General features: G+C 47.2%; 1 protein-coding gene across 3 annotated transcripts in view; it reads right to left on the bottom strand.

Annotated features, from left to right (window-relative positions):
* Positions 1-7,497, bottom strand: part of POLR3GL (RNA polymerase III subunit GL) — a 304,240-nt gene extending 296,743 nt beyond the window's left edge. The window contains exon 1 of one of the 3 annotated variants that reach the window (XM_069652578.1): positions 7,327-7,496. The gene's annotated coding sequence lies outside the window, so the exon portion shown is untranslated. Of the gene's footprint in view, positions 1-7,326 lie in introns of all 3 variants that reach the window. The other 2 variants (XM_069652595.1, XM_069652604.1) reach the window with 2 other exon arrangements.
* Positions 7,498-19,162: the final 11,665 nt, after the last annotated feature.

The raw sequence follows: 19,162 nt of genomic DNA on the forward strand, positions 1-19,162 counted from the left end.
TGCATTGTCCTGCATGTCACGTATGCAAAATAAAGCTTCGACTTTGTAGTATTTGTTCAGCTCAGTGTTGGTTTTGTTGGATCAGAGTGCCATCTAGCAGTTTTAGCGATTTTACCACGTCAATGAAATAATGCTGATTCTACTAAAGCCAACTAATTGGTTTACCAATGTTTTGCCATTTTAAGTGTTTAATTAAAAAAAAAAAAAAAGAATTTACATTTGTAAAGCGCCTAAACCAGAGGGCATCAGTGCGATGTTAAGGAAACCAGTTACACTATTACGCTCACCTGGCTCCCACAGGGACGTCAATCTGAACTGGACAGCTGCGATCTCCACCAATGTGATGCGTAGTGCCGAGATGGACTGGCCCACCTAGCTTCGTTTGCTTGGCCCGTAGCAGTATTCTTCTGCAAATGGAGAAAGGGAATTAACCACCCTTGGAGTTGAGTGTTAACCCCCACCCCCACTGTTCTCCCCATTGATTACCTTTAATGTCCCCTCTTATAGTCTCACCTGATGGTTTGGAAAGATGAGCTCTCCATCTTGCATTGATCGCAGGGGCGCGTAAATAACCAGTTGCTTCACTGGTTCGAAGGAATTGGTGAGTTCCAGAACAATATTGACTCTGCAATTTCCGGCGAGACACCGTAAGTATATAGTTCGTAAGAGTTCAAATGTCTGACTTTCACTCTTGTCCGATTCCTTGCAGTTTGCAGCTTGACCCTAGCGAAGAGTTCCTTGTGGCAACCGGTAACATTCAGGTAAGGATTTGTTTTATTCAACACAGTTCGATAAAATAATGTCAGTATGTAACCTGTTGCTTTCTCCCTTATTCAGGTGCTGAGAGAAATTATGAAGTTTCGGGGAATAATGCCTCCGGCGGTAAAATTAGGTAAGTCTATTGTGGTGAGAAGGATTCCCCTTGTTTGTACCTTTGTTTCACCGTGCTGTCCTTTTGTTCCCCTTAGGGGCCGGGGTACGGCGAAGATGCGGTGGAGGCTGCGCCGACCCGTGAAGAGGAATAGTACCCCCGGCGGTAAAATCAGGTAAGTCTATGGGGGGTAACTAATATTGCCTCTGTTTATTCCCTTGGCTCACCTTGCTGTTCTTGTGTTCCCCTTAGGTGCCGGAGTGCGGCGGGAACATGCAGAAGGATGCGGTGGATAGTGAAGATGCTGCGAAGGCCAGTGAGTTCAGCGCGGCGCTGCAGCAGGCAAGGTGACGCACATAAAATAACTTCTTTCTTCCAGCTCGAAGGCGCGGTGGATCGGGAATTCAGGTAAGGTACAAAAGGTATTGCTCTTGTTCTAACCTTTTCTCCTTCTTTCTCCCTTTTTCTAGGAGCTCCAGACTCGAGGCGGGCATGGCAGAAGACTGGATGCAGACTTGCAGGCACAGTGAGCGTTACGCTGCTGGATACAGAATAACGCGAAGCGTGTGCTGCTCTTCGGGCGTGGTTTAAATAGCCTCCAAAGTAGTCCCAGGTAAGTATTCCTCCCCAACCCCACCCGAGTAAAAAAATAGTCCCTAGGTAAAGTAGTCCCTTCCAAGCCTCTTTTGACTTGGAGCTCTTGCAGCATGGTCTGCATCAGGTAAGTTTGCAGCATGGTCTGCATCAGGTAAGTTTTAATCTATGAGTCTGGCGCATATGGCGGCAGGACTGACTCTCCATATGAGCCTGGCGCCATAGATGACAGGACTGCACCCAAATAGCCCCTAGCAGGGGTTGTTGGGCTTGCTTGGAATAACTTGATGCCTGCTTCCGGGGTTGCTGGACTTGGTCTGGATCCCCGGGGGTAGGCATCATGACATACACACAGACATACGAGCGAGAGTGGAAAGTCCCGGGCAGGAGGCTCACCACCCACGCAAGGACATTTCTCTGGAAGTATTCAAACATCAACAAAGTCATTTAGGCGAAAAGCCATGTTTTTAGGGCCTTACGGAACGGCCAGTAAGATTCCTCTGCCCTTAGAGAAGAGGGTAGAGGATTCCAATGTTTTACTGCCAGTGCAGGGAAATGTGTGACCCCTCCTATATGTTTTTTGAAGGTTGGAGGAACAAGTCGATGGGCGTGGATGACCCTTACTAGCCTGGAGGAAGTAGTTCTCACAATTTTCGGCGACAGGTATTCCGGGGCAGTGTTGGCAACACATTTGTGAGTGATGGAGAGTATTCTGAATATTATTCTTTCTCGGATTGGAAGCCAGTGCGCCTTCGTTCTGACTGCTGAAATGTGATCTTTTTTCAGGATGTTGAGTGCTGCGCTAAGGGCATTGTTTTGGATTACCAGCATTTTGCTGATGTTTTGTTTTGAAGTCCCTGCAAAGAGAACCTTGCAGTAGTAGAGTTTTGCTCCTGTGATTGCTCTGGCGATGGTGAGGCAGCTGGTCGGCATGTGGGATTGCCTGGTTGAATGAATGAGTTTTGCTGTGTATGCCGCTGAGGAGGCAATTGCATTCACCTGTCTGGAGAGGGATAGCAAGGCATCCAGATAGATGCCTGAGGTTTTAACAGATACTGAAAGTGGGATGTTGATGCCATCTATTGTGAAGGCTGAGAATTGTGCATTACATTTTTTTCGCATGGCTGGAGACCCCACCATTAGGATCTCTGTCTTGTCATCATCAAGGCATAGGTAGTTCATAGACATCCAGGCTTGGACAGTGGAATATATTCTTTTGATGGTAAGGGAGTCTGTGTCATAGATGCCTGACAGTGGAAGGAGGATTTGGGTATCATCGGTGTAGTTGGTGTATACAATGCTGATTGAGTCCAAGAGGTCAAAGGGGGGTTTGATAAAAATGTTATAGAGTGGAGGGGAGACGCATGAACCTTGGGGACCTCCAAACGGAATGGAGATGGAGGGGCGTGGCAGTATCCGAGAAGACTCTCATTGATCTGCCTTCCAAGAAAGAGGCTATCCACGTTGCGACTTTGCAGGAGAAGTTTGCGAAGGCCATAAAATGTTTGCAGAGGGTTTTGTGGTTCACCAAGACAAAAGGGGCAGAATGGTCCAGGAGAAGGACGGATGACTTGCCTCCATCTATGAAGGCATCAAGATGTTTTTTTAGGGCCAGTAATGCCAATTCCATCCCATGACCTGGTCGGAAGCCTGATTGGCACACCCTCAGGATTTGGATGGATTCTAGGAAGATTTGTATTTGCTCGTAGGCAGCCCTGTCCACTGTTGTAATGGGACGGTAGTTGTTGGGCGCTGATGGGTCAAGCACGTTTTTTTAGCAGGCTAAGAACCCAGGATTCTTTAAGGCTGGCTGAGACTTTGCTCGTTGAGACAGAAGCATTGATAAATCTCGTAATGAACGGGACTAAGGATTTCAAGCAGTCTTTGATGATGTTAGCAAGGTAGATGTCCCCTTTACATTTAGAGGGTTTGAGCTTTTTAAGTATGTTTGTCGTTTCTGGTTCAGACACTTCTCTGAAGTGGAATGAGGGTGTGCGTTGGTGACTAACGGAGAAGCGTGGGGTTTGAGTCCAAATTAAGGCTTGTTTATTTTCTTTTTCTGTTGTAGAAAGGTCATTTTGGCTCGTATAGCATTTTGAATGTCTATGCACCATGCCCATCTTTAGAAACAGTGCTAGGTGGGGTGGACAGTGTTTCTAGCTCTTTGAGGATTCTAAAGAGTTATTGGGAATTGGAGCTGGCATTAGTTATTCTTTTGTTATAAGCCGTTGCTTTGGCTGTTATAATGGATTGTTTGTATTCCTTGGTAATTCATTTGAAGGAGGCTTTAGATTGATCTGTTGCGTCTTCTCTCCAAGCCGGTTCCACTTGTCTTTTTCTAAGGCGAGAGGCCTTAAGGGTGGGGTTAAACCAGGAATTGATGTGACTGGCCGGTTTCGCTCTATCAGGCACTAATGGGGCCACCAAGTTCATATCATTGGTCATGGTGTTTAAGTAGATGTCTAGGAGGGTATTTGGGTCTGTCGAGTCGAGGTTCTCTGCTAGGAGTGTGTTAGAAGAGGCGAGATAGATTCTTTGGAGATTATGCAGGTGCTGCTTGAAAAGTGCAGAGGCAAGGCTGGGGGTAAGTGGCTGCTGTTTCCTCTGTGGGTGGGTGAATGTTGCAATGTGGTGGTCAGACCATGGGCAAGGTAGGTTGGAATTGATTGAAATCTGGCAATTCAGATTCGCTACCAGTCCAGGGTTCTACCATTAATGCAGGTTGGGTTGAGACCCGATGCTTAGTTACCAGGTTGCAGAGTGTGTTGGCGACCGCTGAGGCAGTGGTCTGTGAGGGGTCATTAAGGCCTAAATTGAGGTTCCCGAGTACTATGACCCTAGAGGCGGGTTTAATTTAATGTATGTAAATTTGATCATTTTCGATGGGAAACCCCCTCCAAAACCGCCCTTCCCAACCCTCTATCTTCCGCACCACTTCTGGTTTAGCACAAACTTGTGACAGAGCTGGCAGTGAAACACGCCTTGGTGAGAGCGAGGACATCCAAGTCAAGTTCTTCAAGGAGGTAGCAGATGTCAGAGGAGTTTTTGACAGCAGAGCAAGAGTTGAGAGTAGCGACGTGGAGCATGTTGCCACATTTGAAAGTCTTCCGGGGTGGAGTACAGGCTTGAGGTACACCCAGGGGTAGTGGTAGAGGGGCCCGAGAGTGGGCAGAGGCAGGAGGTGGCAGAGGAGCCAGACAGGTGCTAGAAGGAGTAGCAGGAAAGGGAAGGAAGTTGATAAGAGGTGGGAAATGCCTAGGAAAAAAGGAGGAGATTGGTCTGATGACCCTGGACCAGGATGGTCTTAGAGGAGTGGAAGGAGGCCAAGAGGACCTCCCACCGAGTGACACCATTAATGTGAGAGGAAAAGATAGGAGAGAGAACCGAGACCATGTGGGGTACCATAGGACTGGGGAGGCAATGACAAAGAGGATGTCAGTGAGAGTCTGTCTGGAGGAAGCACTGATGTAAGTATCAGCGATAGGGAGGCCTGGGTTCGAGACCAGGATGTCCCTCTTGAACTTCTTCCTTACAGACTTAGTGAGAGGGATAGGATAGCATAGGAGATAGAGAAGCGGTTAGGGAAGCTGGGAGAGAGAGAAAGCACCATAGAGGGTGCGAGGAGGAGGAAAGTGGAGGAGGGAGCAAAGGAGAGACACAGCCCAGCACCACACAACACAGGAAGTGCAGAGGGGGGTGGGGATCACACAGTAGGGAACACACAGGAGGAGCAGGCAGGAGACACAGCAGTACAATGGTACCCCAGCAGGGGTGGGGGCCTAAATAGTGGGAGAGAGCCTAATGGGACCAGTTCACAGTACAACAGTAACTACAATGCAAAACCACTCAGATTCGACTTTCCTAAAAAGAGGGGATTAGGCCTAGTAATAACACAGCAGCAGTGCAAATGCAACATTCCAGAGGAAATGTGAGGGGTAGATAAACAATACAATTAACTGAGGTGCTAAAGGGTGGTGTGGTAGCAAAATAGAAACATTTGAGGAGTGGGTCAGTTTAGTGGAGAGCAGTGATTGCTAACCCCCTGACCGCTCCGCGCCTACGCGGTTGGTAGCAGCAGGTTGACAGCTGCAGGCTTCTTGCTTCCCCGGCTGACACCGGCAGACACGATCTTGAGCTACTTCTGCCGGAGCTGTCCTTTATCTCTGGGTCCTTCGCCGGAGGGGGCTGCCATGGGCAGGGGCAGCCCTCGGGTGAGGGCCGAAAAGGGCTGGCAGACCCAATCAGAGGCCGGGATGTGTAGGGGCGGGAATATACAGAACCAGGAAGCCGGGACGGGAATGGGTAGGGGGTGTAAGTTAAGGCGGGCAAATACATTGAAATTATTAACATAAATTGGGGCGAGAAACAAGTAAAGTTAGGTCTATGAATACACAAAAACTCAACATGGGCTGGATGGAATGGATGAATGCCTCACCTTGAGCCAAGGATGGAAATCTAGCGAGGATCGAGTGCCGTACAGAGGCCCTAGCTCAGGCTGGGGAGCACTTAGCCAATGGGAGGAGGGGGTGTGACGGGGGAAGGACACAACACAGAAGGATGATAGGCCAAAACTGAAAGCACACAGCACACAAACAAGCCAAGTGATGTCTATACCACACAAAAACGCAATATGGGCTGGATGGAAGGGATGGATGCCTCACCTGGTGCCAAAGATAGAACTAGAAGGGGAGGATGGGGTAAAGTGAAGGGGAAAGGAAGAGGGAATGGAGAAGGGGAGGCAGAGACGGGAGAAAAGAAGTAGAAATCAAGATAAGGGCAAAGGAAGGGAAGGGAGCAGGAAGAGCAAAGCGGGAAAGAATGGGAAGATAGAAGGGGGTAGAAAGAGGAAGGCATGGAAAGTGAAGGGGGAAAGAAGAGAAGAGGAAAGGAAGGGAAGGGAGAAGAGAAGGGGAAGGAAGAGAGAAGGTGGAAGGAAAATACAGAAAAGGAGAAAAGTGGCAACAAGGAAGAGAGAAAACTGGAGGAAGTGAAGAGGAAAAGAGAAGGTGAAAGGAAGCGAAAGAAAGAAGTGAGGAAGAGAAGCGGAAGGAAGTGGGTAGGAGGAAAGAAGAGAAGGGGAAAGAATAGGATGCGAAGGAGAAAGGAAGGGTGAAGTAGGAGAGAAGCCAGGTCACCCCATTCCCAGAACGCAACTCAATAGTCATTCGTTTCTTTTAATAATAGCATGATATATTAACATAAGCTATGAATTGAATCAGAATCATTTACAGAGCTACAGATAAGACAATGCAATTAAACGATGTGCCCAGGATTACACACTTAGATTGTACCAAGCAGACAGTGTTGTAATATACACTTAGTTATGTATGCCAGACAACCCCTGTGCATTTTACATGTTCTTATTTAAGCCACGCCCATCAACTCTTAGGCCACGCCTACCCGGCAAGCCACGCCCCCGAATGGGCCCAACCCCACACTTTCTTACCACGCTTAAAGCACTGTGTGAAGATTGTTTCTTTAGTTCACACGGGTTTATAAGAGATACGCCAACGTAGCTCATGGCCACTGCGTTAATCACTTGATATGATGGCTCGTAAATGATGTGCCCTCGCGATTAAACCCGAATTTGAGTGCCGCGCGAGTTATCTGGGTTGTAAATCACATTACCAAAGCAAACTCCGAGAGCACATCTAGCCAAACAGCTATAGACTTCTCACGAGCAGGCTCGTTCTCAGATACGGCTTTTTTTTTTTACCGTAGCTCTCATATACCCTATTGACGAATTAATCGCATCTCTGTCAGTGCCAGCCCAAAGATGCTCGCTCAGAGTTACTGCGAATTCCTACCTGGACTAGGATCCCTGCGACAAAATGTTCTGGCGCCCACCGATCTGTACTCACCGTGCAGTTTGTCGTTTCTTTATTTCGTTTGCTCAATACACCCCCCTTGAGTCCGCTGTACTCCGTTTTGGGCGACACATCGCTACCTCTTGTCTTAATTCCAATCAGTGTAGTTTATAGAGTTATAATAAAGAACAGCCCCTTTGATGCGCGGGACGTAAACAAAAAACACGTGACCTCGCGTTCTGGTCATGTGATGTAGCTCTGTAACGGCTGGGTTTAGTAGACCTCCGTGCTCGCAGTAAGAATGGTGGTTTTCATACTGTGTCGGTGGTTACTGGTTTTCGATTTCTAGCCGTTTTACGGCATTCTTGTTGTGTCGCAGCTTTTGAAAAGCTCGCTCGTCATTAACGTTTGGATTCTCTCACGGGATTCGAACTTGTACTTGCATGCACGCTGTATTTTGGAGCGAAGAGACCCATCCGTCTGAGCTTTCTCACAGAGACAGAGGCTAGCCCGTGTTTTGTGTACCTCGGGCTAATGCCCTGCTCCTCCTTCTCACGGTCCTCGGTGATACCCCCATACTATTTTTTTTTTACACCGGACAAGCGGCACCACTAACAAGAAATGCAAACACATTTTGAGTTTTTGTTTAAAGCATGAGGTCCGCTAGCTGCAGCTAGCGAAGCTAAAATTTTGCCATCAAAACGATTTGTAATGTAAATCTGGAGACTAGACACACTGAAAATCTTGCTTAGATTATGGTCTCACAACCTATGTCCTCTTCCAGCAGTCTCTAGTCATGAACCATCTCTTGTGCACATATTTCATTGGATTAATCACAACTAATGTAATATGCATTATGACGTTTCCGTTAAAATACCCCTTGCAATAATCCTTCCTCATTTAATTGATGTGTTGTCTTTCTCTATACTTCATGTTTTGAAGTTACTGTGGCCTAAGATGTCCCTTGCTGGAGGCAGAATAGTTGGTATTACCATATTTTGATGCATAAGCGCTTAATGCGTGACTCCTGACTCAACCTGCTTCTAAGCACTGTAAAAATAGATGTCATTACTACGAAATGTAATTGTACTTAATTTACCAACCTCAGAGGTTGAATGGCAGAGTGCAAGCCAGCAGATGTTAGAGTTGAGATTTTAACTTGCTGAGCTATCCAATTGCGACAGTTTGGTTTAATCAACTGTGCAGTTACACATTTACATCAGGATATCTACCCACCACTCTCTCTGGCCCTTTCACGTCTTTTTTAAAGAAAAATATAACTACTATTATTACGTCTACTAGATTTTCACAGCCCCATTGCATAGCTCCCAACCTTATTTGTCACCATGGCGGGTGAAAACACCCGATTTTCTTTGTGGTGGGCGAGAGGCCCATAGAAGTGAATGGGAGTATGAGGGACTTGGCGGTTGATTCATCTGCTTTCAAGGCGGGTGACTCCCGCCAAAAGCGGGTGATTTGAGAGCTATGTCATTGTAGTCATTCACCCCTGTCCATTGCATAGGCAGTGTGGTGAGGCAATTTGCCTTTATATTAAACCTCCCTGGCCTACAGGAAATGTGTAATCTTGCAGTGGGAGGGGGTGAGGCCCTGTCTGGGAGATGTCTTTGTGACACACACAGCCTACATGACTTGGACTAGAGGTTGCTGGTCTACTCTTTCAAATATTTGTGTACCCCACAGGAACTGACTAAAACGTGCATATCCAAGGCACAGGTGAGTGCCTCTTTCTTGGTCATGGAATAGTTCACTTTGGGAGCACCCAGTATCCTTGGTGTACAGGAAATCATGCATTCTGTGGAGTCATGATGCAAAGGCACTGCCTCCAGCCTGCTATCGCGATGGCCTCTTTATTCAGAGTGGAGGGTGGGAGTGTTGGCGATGGCTAACTTGCCTGCCTCAAATGTGCCCTGTTCCTCTGACCAGAAAAACCTGAGTCCAGCTAGTCGCTGAGGAGGTATCAGATTCCCCAATGCCGTAGGGGTATTCAAACTGTGGGGCCCAACCCCCTGGGGGGGCCGCAGCCTCATGCCCAGGGGCTCGCACACCCACAGTCTGAATTTTAAAAAAGTTATTTTTTTTTGTAAATGCAATTTTATTTTGGGAATCTAGATTCTAGACTAAAAGAAGATCTAGTTTTCAGCATGCAATGAATATCGTGTGTAATGGTACCATTTACTTGCATACGGCTATCATTACACTACATTTCAAGACAGAAAGAAATTTAGTGTCATGATCGCTGTATGCAGGTAAATGGTGCCATTACAAACGATATTCATTGCATGCCGAAGACCAGATTTAGCGTATAGTATAATGGCCACAGCATACAGTATTGTAGCTCTCTACACTATTGGGCATTGGATCTTCCATGTTCTGGTAAACCATTTAAAATGCAAACGATTTGAGGAGCACCATAAAAAGAGTGTGATTGCTGAGCAAGCTAAGGGATTTGCATCCATGATAGGTCTTTCTACAGGATACCCACCTTCATATCCTTGATCAAACATATTTAGGGCTTCCTGTTTTGTGTTCTTTTTTAAATTCTCGGGCTGACATTTTTTTAAAGCTTTAAAACGCAGCATTTGAACCCATTATTTTAAAAAATGGCCATGGGTGAACCCCTGGAACTCCCCTAACCCACCTTGATAGATTGGTTCAAGCTCCCTGACTATGCTCGGTCGCTATGGCTTATCTGGGGGAAAATATTTATGCCCCTCCACTTACAGAATTCACCAGCCGCCGCTGGCCGTAGGACTGTGCTGGCAGCAGTGTGGGGGGAGTCCTGTGGCTGTGGTTGGAGGGGATGGGGGGAGCTATGGGATAGTGGTGGGAGTAGGATGGGGAGAGCCCAGGGACTTGGGTGGGAGCAGGTTGGGGCGAGCCCAGGGTCTGTGGTCGGGTGGGTTGGGGAGAGCCCATGGACTGGGCTAGGGGTTGGATGAGGGAGTCCAGAGACGGTTGCGAGGAGGTGGGGGTAGCATTATATCTGGGGCTTCTTCCCTCTGAAGTGGGAAACCGTTTCTTAAGCCGTGCAGATGTATAATACATTCTGTTAAGGACTTTAAACTGTATTAATATGTATCTAGAATTCAGGGGTACCTGTTTCGTGATTCTGTGTATCTGTGGCCAGTGTGTGTCTGTGATTGAAGTGCTGAAATCACTTTCCCACTTATCGCTGATATCAACAAACTGCAATGTTGGAGATGTTTGCAAAATTTGTATAGTAACAATATGGATTTCTTCCCCACCTGTTGCGACAGCTTGCGCTGTTAAGTAAAATAATTAAAAGTCTGGGGTTGAGAGTCCACCTATTTCGTACGTTTGTGTGAGGCGTTGCCACTTCACTCTAACCTGTCCATTCCACATAAATTAGGAGCACATCCCAGCTAGTTCATTAAAAAAACAACCTGCCCGACCGCAGGTTTATGTTGCTAAAGAGGTATAAAAACGCGGGTAGAATAATCATCTTTACTAGTGTTACCTGTCCCGCCAGAGATATTGGAAGGCGCTTCTAACTCTCCAATTTGGTAGCTATTTTTGTCATTTGGCTATCGTATTGAGAGTTATAGTCAAAGCCAGGGTACGTGATATTTCTATCTCCAGGTATCTAATACTCAAGGGTAAACAGGTTCGGGAGGCTCTGTGTGTTGTAACCGTAAGGGTAAGACTCAGTGCTTCGGATGTGTGCTAGTGTTTGTGTTGGAGTGTGTGTCGTGTGATGTTGGGGTGGGTTGTGGTTGTGCACCCTGGTTGGTTGTGTCCATAATGGGTCCAGAGTCTCGGGTGGCTGGTGGTGTATGACTAGCTATAGAGTCGGCATGTGATTGTGTACTTCACTTTCTCTGAACTATGTGTCTGGGGTATCCTCTAGTTGCGCTTCCAGGATCTGAAATACTAGTTGAAAGATCTGCAGCCAAGCACAGCTTTATTGAAGGCTCTGTAGCTTTGAAAGGGTGCTCATGGAGCTATAGCACTGAAGGGAGTCTACTGGAATACTTGGGCTACAAGGGCAGACCGACTGGAAGCTCAATAGAAGAGAGTGGGTATGCTGGAGGAATTGACGAGGATGGCAGGCTGCAATTTCCCATTTCAAATGGGATGCAAAATAGAAGGAGGGCTCTAATAAGAGGGCATGGCCAAAGTGATAAAGGGTGGCCTAAAGTGTGCTGGGAGTGTGTGGGCCAGTCGACTTAGTCAAGGGCCTCCTTCTCCAGAAAATACAGACCGTGCAAACATGTATTTTGGTTCACTCAGCATTGTCACAGGTGGTTTTTTTTTGCTATCAGTGTATACTGTGAATACATCTCACTATATGAGTACCACTTTCTCACTCTGTATATGAAGAATTCAATCAATGACTAAATCACTCAAGCCAGGTGCCAGATTAGTAATTCTTCTTAAGTGGTCATTTAGGATTTGATCTCCTCGGCTGGCTGCCGTTCTTTGTTCTTAGATGCAGAGCCCTCTACATCTGTCCCATGATACTCTGCAGCCTCTGACCCCTCCCTCCATTGCTTTATCAGGAATTTTGCCACAGAAAGAAGCCCATAGGTGAGGTTGTTCGCATGTGTGCATTCTCCAAGGAGACATCGTGTTCACAATTTGAATTTATGGCCAAACCAAAGATAGTCTTCTTTATAAAGTGTTAACGTATCACTGACATGTTTTAACCTGCTTACGGCTCTTTAGTCTGAATGCAGAACCAACAAAGGGGCTTCACTGCGAATAGTGTGATATATCGTACCTGAGTTCGGTTTCAAAGCACGTGGTCCCCCCACACGTTGCCCCTGTGCTATCCTCCGTTCATTAAACATGCAGTATTCGCAAATATTGCATGTTTTCCCGTGCCTCACTATTATGGGTTATGTGACTGAAACAATGCATGAAGGTAATTACCTCTATTTTGAAATAGGTCCACACGGATTTGCTCTCGGCAGAAGGATCCCCCAGGCCGCCATCCCAAATTGAACGCCCTCCGCAATCACTTACCTTGGAGACCATGATGTTCTGCCTTGCATTATGATGTGCATATGGTGTCTGGCAGATGTGGATGCCAGGGCAGCAGAGCTCGCTGCTCCTAATGCACAGGTGAGTCATGACGCGGCACATGCCCAGCACAGAATAGATATAGCAAAGGCAAATGCTTTACTTTCCCTTCCAAAAATTGGAACGCACTCCCCACCGCCTTAAGAAGCGAAAAATCATACCATGCCTTCCGTAGACTACTCAAAACCACGCTGTTCCACTAACCCTGCCTCACCTGTTTTCTCACCACTGTAATTATGGAAATAACAGCAAATGTATGAAAAAACGCGTCTATGCTAATCTGTATATCTGTATATTCACCATGTATGCCTGTAACAAGTAAGACGTCTTAGCGCCACGATGCCCCCGGGCAGATGTGCGCTCTACAAATCCAAATAAATAAATAAATAAACTTGATCACTGCAGAATCCATGGCCCCTGTGCACTCCTGCACCGTCGCAAATCTCCCTGGGACTCTCTCTCAGACCATTTCTATAACAAGCCCCTAGAAAGAAACTGCACCATTGGCACAAAACTATCAGCAATTCCACCCCACCACATACTACCCCTGCATGAACCCTCTAACCCTTCCACCACTCTCCCTCTATTTTCTCCGCTTTCTCCCACATCTATAGACACAAATTCCTTAATCTACTGGTCAACAAACTCCATCCGGATCGCCAAGTGACCCGTGCCCTCCTACACTCCTCAAATAAATCTTCACTTCAACCTGTGGAGGCAGCATCAGAAGATCCATCCTTCACTCCTCCATTAACTCAGGCTTTTTCCTAGCAGCATTCAAAACATCACACGTCAAAGCTCTCCTTAAAAATCTCTCAGTGGACCCCCTCATTCCTGCCAACTACAGACCAATTTGTAACACCCATTTCCTAGCCAAGCTCATTGACCAAACAGCCTACACCCAGCTCTGCACCTTCACCGAAGCCAATCACCTTCCCGATCCTGTCTAGTCTGGCTTCGGACCCCTTCACGGAACTGAATCATCCCTAATTTATGTATGGGATGACCTCAAAAACACTGCAGACACACTCTTACTCTGTGTTTTTTAGTGTTTTGCCCGCAATGAAATGTACCACTCTGTAATTGTGGTTGATAAAATCACATATAACCGCCGCCTCGGGGTGTTCCGTTCACGGAAAGAGAATACTATATAAACATGGCTGCCATGGAAAAGGAATGCAGGGCTCCATACAGAGCACCTCCTCCATTTATATGGTGGCCAAATGGGGCAGAGGGAAGGAGTGGCAGCTGAGGTGGCGGCACTTCCTGCTGTGGCAATGAGGTAAGTGGGGAGAGGGGATTGAAATAAAAGGGAACGGAGGGCTGGGGGTAGAACACGGGCAGGGGAACCAGCCATCAGGTGGCTTGAAACGCAGACTAGATCGGCAGTATCAGCCTGTATTCCTAGCCTCCTGATTGGTTGGCTCCCCCGTGCCTCAACAAAAGTAACTAATGAAACTTTCTGTCTATGAATGTCCAGAGTAAAGTTCAATGCCCTTGTCCAAATCCTAACCTGTCCCTCACAAACTAAACTTAATATAAGGTGAAAAGGGAAAATGTCTCTGGGCTGGTCATCCACAGCCCAGTTTTATAATTCTCCACTAAAGTTCAAATGAAAGAAATGTGCTCCAAACAAATAAAGTTCCCCAAATTTCAAAAGGGTTGTTTCCTTCCACTTTTAGTCTCTTCGGGGTTCATGAAATGTCTCTCTTCTCTTGACTGAAAAGAAATGGGTCCCAGACCCGGTTTCAGCCAACTTGGCTCTCAGTGCAGTGATGAATATGGACAGCCTAGATACTCTCTTCCAAGCTGTGTGGTGGGACCCAGACCCTTGTGAGAAGACCCAGCTTTCTGGTACTGTGACAAAGAAGAACAGCCTGGATGTCTTTCCCAAGCTGTTTTGAGGGTCTGAGACCCCTGTGAGCAGAGCCAGCTTCCTGGTAGTGCGATGAAAAAGAACAGCCTGGATGTCTTTCCCAAGCTGTGTTGAGGGTCCCAGAACCTTGTGAGCAGACCTGGCTTGCAGGTACTGCAAGGAAGAAGAACAGCCTGGATGTCGTTCCCAAGCTGTGTTGAGGATCCCAGACCCTTGTGAAAAGACCCATCTTCGAGGTATTGTGACGACGACAAAGGGTTCAGATCCTCCTCCCAATTGCCACTGCCCCCTTGGTCCGCTCTCCTGCCGAATTTGGTGCTCAATGCTTTCTCTCTTACAATTCTCTTCATCTGACGTCACCTTTACTTTATCCCCCAGCCTTGGTTTACTGTCCTGCCTAGGTCTATGCATACCACTCGTACGTACAATGTTCATATTCCTCTTTACTGCTGTTCGGGATGTATTTCCCCAGTTTGGGTCCCAGTCCCCTTTAGAATCTTGTTGTTCTGTCTCAGTGAAGAGTCACATTTATTAGGGCCTCATGCACCTTCTCTGTCTCCCCATCCCTGGGCTTAGCCACCCTAGGACCTGCAGGGTCTTGGCCGTCACCCTCCAGTTGTTTGTGGGTCTCCCAGCATCTTCTGGAGCCTCTCTGGCTCACCGGGCCCTTCCCGGTCTTCAGCAGGCCGCTTCAGTATTTCGGGGTTGGTTTCTCTGCGTCCCAGTAACCTCGGACACCGGTGAGTGTAACTCCTGCTCTCCGGGAAGGTTCCTGCTTTACAGGTCAATCGCGGGTGCATTTCTATTCTGGACACCATCTGCTTCTCTGTTCTGCCCTTCTGTGAGTAGAATGCTCAGCTCTTGGTTCGTGCCGAGATATAGGCGCCATCGTTCTCTTCCCTCTCTTGTTTTGAATGACAGCTGGCCAATCGGATCATACACGCGGCTAGAGCGGTTGCATTGGTTCACCTCAATGGTCTTCATTGCTCTATACCTCTTCCTTGACCCAGTGGCCCCCTACTTGGGATAGTCAGAAAAATACACAGGGGCGCTAGGTAGAGTGGTAAGGGAAGGTTGATAAGGGGAGTTGGAGGGGCCACGGGGTACTGCATTCTCCCAGGATCGTTAGCACTCTCAATGGGGTTTTCCCTCCCATGAGATCCTCCCTCTGAGTACCAACCCAGGGGGACTCTCGGGTAGCGGCCTCATCGCACTGGCCTCATGGAAAAGGGCTCCCCCATCAAAAGCAGTAACAATCCCTTGGGATTCATCACAATCCTCACTGACAGACTCCACTCCCTTGGCATAAGAGACACAAAACTAAGATGCATCTCTTCATTCCTCGCTAACAGACACCAAATCACCCACCTCCCTCCCTTCACCTCGTCCGCTCGCCCCGTCAATAATGGAGTCCCACAAGGTGCCTGCCTATCACCTCTTCTCTTCAACTTCTACATGAGTCCTCTCCCCGCACGTATCCGCTCACATAGCCTCACCTGCTCCTGCTACAACTACGCAGACAACACACAAATCATCTTTAAGATTCCCATGTCCATCTCCACCCTCCACCCAGACCTTGTATCCTACCTCACTGACCTCTATCATTGGATGACGGTCAACCACCTCCTCCTCAACCCCGGCAAAACAGGAATCATGCTCTGCGGAAAAACAGCTCTCTTCTCCCAACCCCCCCTCATCCCGGCCTTCCTCTCTAACCCCCCAATCCGCATCCACTGCAATTAAAAACCTGGGTTGTATCATGGACATTGACCTGACACCAGATTAACACTGCATCTAAATCGTACTACCAACACCTCTGCATTCTCAGACGTGTCTTGCCTTACCTCTCCTACCCCCACAGAGTCACTGCAATCTTGGCCATTGTCCTCTCCTGCCTAGACTATGCCAACTCCATCTACCTGTTCGCCCCTGCTTCTGAAATCAGAAAGCTCCAAAGGGTCCAGACCTCTGCAGCTAGTCTACTCCTTGCCCTCTGCCCCAGAGAGCACATTACCCCTGCCCTCCGTGTCCTCCACTGGCTTCCGGTTGGTCGATGGGCTGCCTTTAAGGCCATGTGCATCACTCACGGTGCCCTCCACAAAACAGGCCCAGAATAATTGCAACAGAAAATCACCCTCTACCAATTGAAACTTGCGTTCGGGCACTGCACTCCTCCTGCTAATCCCCTCCTTGGAAATCAACCAGAATAGGAGGCTCCACTATCTCTGTACAAGCACCTGCTATCTGGAAATCGAAGCTGCTTAATATCCGACACATAGAGGACAACTTGGCATTCAGGAGCGCCCTCAAGACATGGCTATTCCCTGTTGCACTGTGGCAAAGCCTGCCGTCATGAGCTAATCAACCACCTTAGGCAGGCCGAGGCAGCAATGAACCTCCATGCATCCACTAACTGTCTGAAAGAATAATCTAACAATCTCCAGCAGAAGAGAGGAGAGAGACAATGGCACATCTACGTATCCAAGACGTGAGCAACAGTCCGGTATGTATCACTGTCATAATTATGGAGGATAGTGGAAGGCAAGGCCACTCGCCCGCACACATCTGCAACCATACTCCACTCCCAGTGACATATTGCACAACACCTCTGCCATCAGAATACAGCTATCCCCCACGACACAAATTTGGTCTAGCTGGACACAAAATGAATTTACTACTCTCAAACTCTCTCTTGTCAACCCCAAAGCACATTTATGCGCGTTCCAATTTACATTCACATCAAACGGCTACAAAAACATTTATTTGTTCAATATGTTTATTGATAGGTTGCCATGAAATCCAGTTGAATGCTGTTTTCGTTCTTTTTCGATTAAGTATAAATTCATAGAAATTCATAGACAAGTTGCAGGAGGCAAAACATTGATCAGCCTCCTCCAAAGAATATAGAAGTCCCATAGGCGTCAAATCAAGGATTAAGTAAGGAATATGCGTTTTGTTTCGAAAGTCCTGTAGGTGTCAAATCAAGAACTAAGTATGGAATATGGGTTTCATCCACTTTTGAGGGATTCTTCTTTATGCCTTTCATGGCTCATGACAAGCCCCCAGTGCACACAACAAAGGCATTAGTAGGCAACTCTGCTTGAGTTTAGCTGAAATATAAATATTAGGCAATAAACGCCTCTTTTCAGAGTACCTTATCCATATCCAGCTATTAGGATGTGTCAAAGATGGCCTTAATAAAACGCACAGTCTCCAGGATGATTCAAGGGTGTTTATTTTTCCAAGAAAAAAACAATGTAAGGTGGATCGACTTTTATCGTCATCAAATAAGTTTGTTCAGTGTGTAGACAGGTGGATGTACTCCAGTTTGTATTGCTATGCCCATGATGCCCAACTCTATGTTAAAGGATCGGGGCCTGAAAACAATTATCATTGATTGAAAGAATGCTTAACAGTGCGCTACTGGATGATCAAGAATGGGCTCTGACTTAACCCTGCTAAAACGGAGATGACGCTGATTACTGACGCCCTATGTTCAGCCCCCTCCTATTCTTCTTGGACTACCAAAGATCAAAATGTTGGTATGTTGTGGAAACCTTTTCATTCATTTACTTTTCAGATAAATTAAGGGCTAAGATCTTCATTCTTTTGACAACGACCGCTTAGGAAGCCTCTCCGTTTTATTCAGAAATTAGCTCATGCATGGGTGCCTTATTAATTCTCAGCTAGAAATATTCAAATTTGCTGCATTCAGGCTTCCCTGATAGAATGTTGGAGGGTCCAGAAATCAGCTACCCATCTCATCTTTGGATTATCCAAGAGATCTCATGTTTCTAGTTTTCGAGTGGCCATTCACTGACTGCCAGTGCAGCAAAGGAACTATTATTATTAAGATCTTATGCCTAACCTTTAGCTGTGTGTATAGCTTGGTGCCGATTTATCTTTTTTTATTAACTCTTTTTATTGATTTTACGACAGGTTAAACCATTCCCCAACAAGTCCCCCCCCCCATCTGCCCTCCCCAGGAGGCGACTTCTGCGTTGTCCTTGGTCCATTCCTTTCATGGACCAATCGCCAGAGTTCATTGTAGGTCCAAAAGTTTTAGGCGCTGGGTGCACCACATTACTCGAAAATCATCTTTCAGGGAGGCCAAAGTTTCTCCCCAGTCTTTTGGGAAGTTGTGCACATTGTTATTCATGGCATACGTTGCCCACTAAAAAGCTATGATTTCCCATATCTTCCGCAGCCAGTCCTGACTCATGGGTACCTCTGGGCTTTTCCACCTCTGCGCTTTTATCGTCATAGCGGCGAGCGTAAAGACTACGCTCGCTTTTTCATGAGATCTGGGTTCCCCCACCCCGGTGCCCCCTCTAATTTCTAATACGATCTGTACCAGTGATCTGTGGTCCACTGTCCCGTAAACCTGATCCTGGGTCCTCTGCACCTCCTGCCAGAATGGCTCAAATTTTGGGCATCTCCGCCAGATATGTTCTGCCATGCCCTCCATCCTGCAGCCCCTCCAACAGTCCCCTGAGGTTCCCAGGTATATCTTATGAAGACGGGCTGGTGTATAGTGCCAAAAGTTTATCCCAATTGTCTGCTACCAGTTTGGTTTTGGTGCTCTCATATAGGTGCTTTGACCTATGTTGTTTCGGTAGCCACAATACGTCTGCCATCTTATGGTGCGCTACAGCTCTGTCCATTTTCACCCATTGTTTATCTTGCATGCTCTCCCCTTCCTGAAGCCATTCTTTAATCACCAGTAACTGCGTGGCCTCGTAATACTGCTGGAAGTTCGGTAGCGCCAACCCACCCTCCCGTCTGGGTCCCATCAATAGGTGCCTGCTAACCCTCGCTCTCTTTCCCTCCCATAAGAGCTCGTTGGTCAGGGCTTTTAACTCCCTGAAGAAACCTGTTGGTATCACCTGAGGGATCACCTGGAATAAGTACAGTAATCATGGGAGCGTGACCATTTTGACTGTGGGTTAG

The sequence above is a fragment of the Ambystoma mexicanum genome, chromosome 1p, assembly GCF_040938575.1.
Source record: "Ambystoma mexicanum isolate Mex_15411 chromosome 1p, UKY_AmexF1_1, whole genome shotgun sequence".
NCBI classification, from domain to species: Eukaryota; Metazoa; Chordata; class Amphibia; order Caudata; family Ambystomatidae; genus Ambystoma; species Ambystoma mexicanum.